We start from the raw sequence: 7143 nt of genomic DNA, 5'->3' as shown, positions 1-7143 counted from the left end.
AAATGATCCCCAAAGGCTATTTATCAAAATAGGATCGGGTTATAAAAATAAAAAAAATGGCAGAAAAATGCATTTCTCTGTGGTCCATTGTGGAAGAAAAATGCATTTCCGCGGTCCATTATGCAACCGCAGAATCACATTGTGGACCGCATAATGGCCGCAGAGTGAAGCAGTTGTGAGGCAAGATTTAAGGAAAATCTGCGGTGCATTATTCGACCGCAGACCTGTTCTGCGGTGCATTATGCGATCACAGAACATGTCTGTGGGCCGCATAATGACTGCAGACCGAGTAAGTCATGCCCAGTTTTGGAGGCCAAATTATGCGGCCGATATGCGGATCGCATAACTGCATCGGGGTTACCATTCTTTTTAATTTTTGACCCGACTCAACTTCAATTTATAGCCATTGAAGCTCATTTTTTAGCCAAAATCTGACATTTTTAGAGAGAAAGGAGAGTGTTCTAGAGAGAGGAAGAATCTCAAGTGCTTTGTTCATCAAGGTCTTGTTCAAGCTTTGAAATCCAACAAGGAAATATCACAAGATCTTCACCTAAGAGGTAATGTTCTAACCCCTAGTCTTCAATTTCGAGTTTGGATAAAGTTGGGTGATTAAGAGTATGGTTCTTGGGTGTAAGAGTATTATTTATATGTATCAATAAGGTTTATGGAAAGATTGTTGAGTTCAAATGGGTAAAGATTGGGTTGAAAATGGTAGAAATCTTCAAAGACTTTAACTGAAGATTTGAGGGTCGAGTTGATTTTGGAATTTAGTGAAATTTATATGGTTGGACTCATGGTTGGATGGGCGTTCATATTTTATAACTTTTGTCGGGTTCTAAGATGTGGGCCCCACGAGCGATATTTGAGTGAATTTCGGGTTTTTAATGGAAAAATAGTATTTCCTTGTGGAATTAATTACAATAATTGGTATTGACTGAATCAAATTAATTGTAGCTATATACGAGGCTTTTGGAGACCAATTCTCATGGCAAGGGCATAGCACAATAAAGAATTACACGGTTTGAGGTAAGCAACAGTTCTAAATTTGATCCTGAGGGTATGAAACCCCAGATTATGTGTTATGTGATTGGTTTTGAGGTGACGGGCATGCTAGGTGACAGGCGTGTGGGCGTTAGGAATTGTGACTTGGTCAAATTCCATGGGACTGTGTAGTTGAATTATCTGTTGATATCCGTACATTCTCTACGTGTTAGGGAAAATCGAGCTGAGACTCGTATTAAAAAAAATCATGCTTAGACATATGTTGTTATTATTGGTACCCACTGGGGTCATTTATGTGGTTGAATTATATGTTCAAACTGTAATTTCACACTCAGTCATGTTTATTCATTTCATATCGTATCTCAGTCTCTGTTGCTATTTATTAAAATATCATATTATCAATTTTGGGCTGATTATCATGATTTTTGAGAGCCCGAGAGATTGGAGAGGTTGATGACTGAGTGAGACCGAGGGCTTAATTGTGAGGATATTTATGGATCGGGTTGCACGCCGCAGCATGATTTTATTGATTTATGCCATGATTGGCTTGATATAGCGCTTGGGCTGAAGGAGCCCCTCTGGAGTCTGTACACACCCCCAGTGAGCAGGTACCTACTGAGTGCGAGTGCCAAGTGATTGTGAGGAATGAGTGACTGTGAGTTTAGAGTGAATGTGAGGACTGGGTGACTGTTACTCTGAGAGGATGCATTGATTTCATTGTTGCTGCATTTCAGCTGTTATATATGACTGTTTTGGAAAATTTTCTAAATGACATTTTCTGCTATTTCAGTCAAAGTACAAATGAAATTATTGTGAAATTTTAAATGTTGAACTTGAGAGCATGCCTACCCTTTTATATTGAAAATTACTGTATTTGGACTTAGCTGTGAAACCCGTCCCTACATTCAGTTCTTATTTATTATTGTTACTTACTGAGTTGGTTGTACTCATACTATACCCTGCACTTCGTGTGCAGATCCAGGTAATCCCGAATATAGCGGGTATTGATTCTTTCACACAGTTGATTTTCTGGAGATTCAGAGGTAGCTGCCATGTTTTGTAGACCTTGTCTCTCCTCCCCTATCTCCTTATTTTCTATATTTGGTTTTATACTATTATAGACCGTGTTTTCCAGACTTGTAATGTATAGATGTTCATATACTTAGTGACACCGGGTTTTGGGAGTGTGTTTATTTCTAATATTTGTGGGATTTACTCTTAAACTTAATTATTATGTTTTCAGTATTTAAAGGAAATTGTGGGTTATTGATGTTGTCGTCTTGCCTAGTATAGAGATAGGCGCCATCACGATGGGTGTGATTTTGGGTCGTGACAGAACTCATGTACTCACACTCTCATAGTACTCAATCTCACTATACTGTATGGGCCAGGTCCGGCCTAGGGAAGATCCATCCCTCAATATAAATAGAAACTGACAGTCAGTCACGCAGTACTATATAGCACCAATCCAGCCCAGGGAACTCCATCCCAAATATAAAAGTATTGGGCAACTCCATGCCCAGGGAACTCCATCCCAAATATGAATATATAGGGCAACTCCATGCCCAGGGAAATCTATCTCAAATATAATATCCATTGCGCTCACTGTGGGTGTGCAGACTACGGAGGGGCTCCTTCAGCCTAAGCGCTATAATAAGGCAGGTCTAGGCATAAATAAATAGAAACATGATAGATATGATGTATAAATAAATAACAACAGAGACTGTGATAGGATACGCAATGAATGAATATGATTGAGTACGAAATTACAATTTAAACATATAATTCGACAGCAGAAATGATCTCAGTGGCTCCCAATAATGCCATCATTTAGCCTAAACATGATTGCTAGCATAAGTTACAACTCAAGTGCTCTAACACATAGAGTACAGTAAAAATGTTCAAATAAGATAGTTACACAGTTCTACAGAGTTGACTAAATCATAACTCACACGATGCACGCCCACATGCACGTCACCTCAATATCAATCACATAATAGCACCAAGTTTAGAAGTGTTACTTACATCGAACAAGGCAAATCCAATACCGAGCAGGCCAAGCGACGCTCCAAAATGCCATCCCGCACGTACCGACCTCCAAACGGCTCGAAAATAGCCAAAACAGCCCAAATACATCAAATAATGCAAAACAAAACAAACCCAATCGATAAATGTCGAATCTTTAATCAAAAGCCAAAACTCAACCCTAAAGTCCAACCCGGGCCCGTGCCTCGGAACTCGACAAAACTTATAAAATCTTACAACCCATTCAATTACGAGTCCAACTATACTAATTGCACTCAAATTCGACTCCGATCGATGTTCAAAACTCAAAAAATTGCTTAATGAAATTTTAGATAAAATCCCCATATTTCCTCTTTAAAATTCATCAACCAATTGCCAAAAATGAAGATATATTTGCAAAATATAATCAAAACCGAGTGTATAACACTTACCCCAATCCACATGATGAAAATCGCTTCAAAACACGCCTCAATCCGAACCCCAAATCTCAAAATATGATAAGAGAACCAAAAGCCTCGATTTTATACTGTTCTGCCCAGTCCTCTTCGCATCTGCGACATCCCAACCGCATTTGTGGAGTCGCTTCTGTGACTAATTTTTCTCTTCTGCGATAACTACTAACCAGTAGACCCCTCGCTTCTGCGATCTCCTACCCGCTTCGGCGCACATTGAACTGCGTCTGCGGTCGCGCAGATGTGCCCATGCACCCGCACATGCGACTCTCATGCCCAGTTGCCCCTGTTCGCTTCTGCGAAGAATATCCCGCATCTGCAACGTCACTTTTGCGACCAATTGTCTACAAATGCGGCCACACCAGAACCAGCAGCCTTAGCCAAATGCAACATGCGACGAAATGGTCTGAACCTTGTCCGAAACTCTCTCGAGCCCCTCATGGGCTCGTACAAATATACCAACAAGTGCCATAACATAACATGGACCTACTCGAGGCCTCAAACCACACATAACAATAACGAAATGATGAATAGCACCTCAAATCAAACTTAAATGAACTTTAAACTTGAAATCTCCAAAACTAGCTCCGAAACCTATCAAATCAACACGAAATGAACCCATATTTTGCACACAAGTCTCAAATGAAATAACGAAGCTATTCCAATTCCCTGAACCTCAATCTGAATCCGATATCCTTAAAGTCAACTCTCGGTCAAACTCACGAGCTTCCAAAACTTCAAATTTCCAACTTTTGCCAATCAGTGACGAATCTATAAAAATTAAATGCAAATTCGAGTATACGCTCGGGTTCAAAATCACCATTCGGACCTAACGAAACCATCAAAATTTCGTTCCTGGTTCAAATTCACAAAAGGCAAACTTGGTCAACTCTTCTAACTTAAAGTTTTAACGATGAAATTCATTCTTCCAAATCGATTTCGAATAACCTGAAAACCAAAATCGACGATTCACAAAAGTCATTATACACCATACAGAGCTACTCATGCCCTCAAACTACCGAGTGAAGTGCAAAAGCTCAAAATGACCGATCGGGTCGTTACAACTCAAAAAGTAACAAACATAACCTTAGGTTGAAAGTAGTGACGAGCTGGAACAAAGGTCAGAGTCCAACACCAATAGCCAACAACAGATCATAACAACATAACAAAAATGGTACAAGAAATAACTCAGAGATATAATGCTCAGCTCGTTCACGGTTCCAAAAAATAGGCATGCTTTTCAAGTATATCAGTGAAAACCCAAATCTTTTACTGAAATCACCAAAATATGAGTAAGTTTATAAAATTATTTTCTTTACCAAAACTTTCAACAATAAAAAAGATGTTTCATTATCAGATAGCATGAGTAAAGTACTTGTCTATGCCTACATATCAGTGTGAACGTAAAAATCATGAATGTCGCCCAACCGCGTGGCATAAGGAAATGCATCTCTATGCATGCATGTCAAGTAGGCATATCAAATGCAATGCATCACAGTGATGAACTCATGTACTCACTGACGAGCGCAAAACATACACTTAAATTGTTCTCACTAGTCAAAGATAGTATAGTATAATATCGTGTCCACAGGGATTGGATATAAACAGTATGTCACGCCCCCTTTTCTCGCGCAATCGGGCTTCGACGTCGTGACAACTCTTTTAAAGGAAGGTTACTAAAATAGAGAGTCGCCACCTAACGGATTAAGGTGCGTTAGTGCACCTATTTTGCAAATAACTCTGGATTAACTAGTTCGCGTCACCAAAGATCGGGTAAGGGCTCAAATCACCTTGAGGAGAAGGTGTTAGGCACTCCTCGAGGTCTACAACGGTGGGTCCTGGCCAAACTCGAATTATATGAATTAGTCTAAGAGAAGGGAAGCAATTTGGGCAAATACAATAATTGACTTTAAACAAAAGTGGGAGGGGGGGGTCCTAAGTTTTTTAGCCTAAAGAATCACCCCGTGCAACATAAATAATACTTTATAACTCCCTCAATATGGGGTGTTACTCATATTATTCAGCGGGCACAGACTATCATCTCCTGCTACCCGATTACTATCTTTAAGTTGTTTACCTAAAGCGCACTAGTCAATTCTAAGTCGTACTCTATGCGTGCACTACCCGTCCCATGCCTATGGTCCAGGAGGCATTTGGCATCTATTTCATGGTGTTTCTAGAATTTGACTTAGGTTGCTCAAAAGAGAAAATACTAGGCAACAAGCAAAACATTTAGGTCTTTCACATATAAGCAAATAAAGGCTCAAGTTAGCCTCCACATTTAGACAACAAATGCACGCCAAACTGATTAACATTGATAGATTTTAATGAGTTAAGGTTGCAGAATCCTATAGGCAGGATCTCTATGTGATACCAAATTAATGAGCAGACAGCTACACGCAAAAGCCATTTCCTAAATACGATTTCCAGAAACCTACATAATTTCCCTACTGATTTTAAATATAAGGGGATTAAACCTATAGGCATGATGTCTATGTGTTCTACTCAATAATAAATAATGGTAATCACGTAAGGATATTCAGAATTACTTATTTAGCCCTATAGGCATATTTTCTAGTGATAATAATGACACAGTGTCGAGAACTCCTGAATAAACGAGTAAGATGATAATTAAACTGATTCAGACCTATAGGCATGCTTTCTACAATTTAATCCGATTTTAAATCCTATAGACATGATCTCTACAATTTATGAATAGGGCAGCATGTAAATGCATATTGAATCATACAATTCCCTATAGGCATGGTTTCTAATAAGCAAAAATAGAGCACAATTGAACCAAGTATTGAAACCATAGGAAGGATTGCTAACATATAATGACTGAACATAATAGGATACCTATAGGCATGATTTCTAACACACGATAACTAAACACACATTATTGAACCTATAGGTAAGATTTCTACCCCATTTATTGCAAATATAAGATAAAAATCCCTTTCCCAATTTCACTAATACCCCAAATATTATTATAATAATTATTACAGACCCATAATGAATAGCATGAATTACATAAGAGAATAACTATAGGGAGCCTATAGCAGGCCCAAAATACACCTGGACAGGCCTGGCCTTAATTCTCACAAATCACAACCTTCTCCAACTTACACACTCATAGACATACAGCATCCGGGAATTGAATGATTCACCCAATGAGCACAAGATAGAGATGAGCATACAGAACTAAGACCCTAGTGTATCAGAGTTCCCAAGGGCTTCAAGAACCCATAACAGCATCATAGAAGGGGGGAGGGCATCATGTTTACAGTCATAAGTCAAGACACACACACTCAGTAAAATCATGTTAAGTAGCAGGTAACTTTGTTATAATGATCTAACCAAAGATGATTCAGTTTGTATCAAAGGATAAAGCAGCAATTCGAACATGATGAGACAATTATTTCAAATTAAAAACAAACACTAGAGGGGGTGTGGGATCGAGTGATCATGTTAACACAATAGCAAAGAGGCAGATTATAACTAGTACTAAGAGTCATAGATGTAAGGCATTCACTGCAGAGATTCAGGATAAGGGGATAAACATGTTCATTGGCATTCAAGGATTAATACACTAACTGGATAGACCTTAAATAAGTTCAAATAACTTCAGCACAGGTAACATTAGGAGCAATTAAGTGTTAAA

The sequence above is a fragment of the Nicotiana tabacum genome, chromosome 2 (genome assembly GCF_000715075.1).
Source record: "Nicotiana tabacum cultivar K326 chromosome 2, ASM71507v2, whole genome shotgun sequence".
In the NCBI taxonomy this organism is placed as follows: Eukaryota; Viridiplantae; Streptophyta; class Magnoliopsida; order Solanales; family Solanaceae; genus Nicotiana; species Nicotiana tabacum.
Note: the sequence above shows the minus strand (reverse complement) of the source record.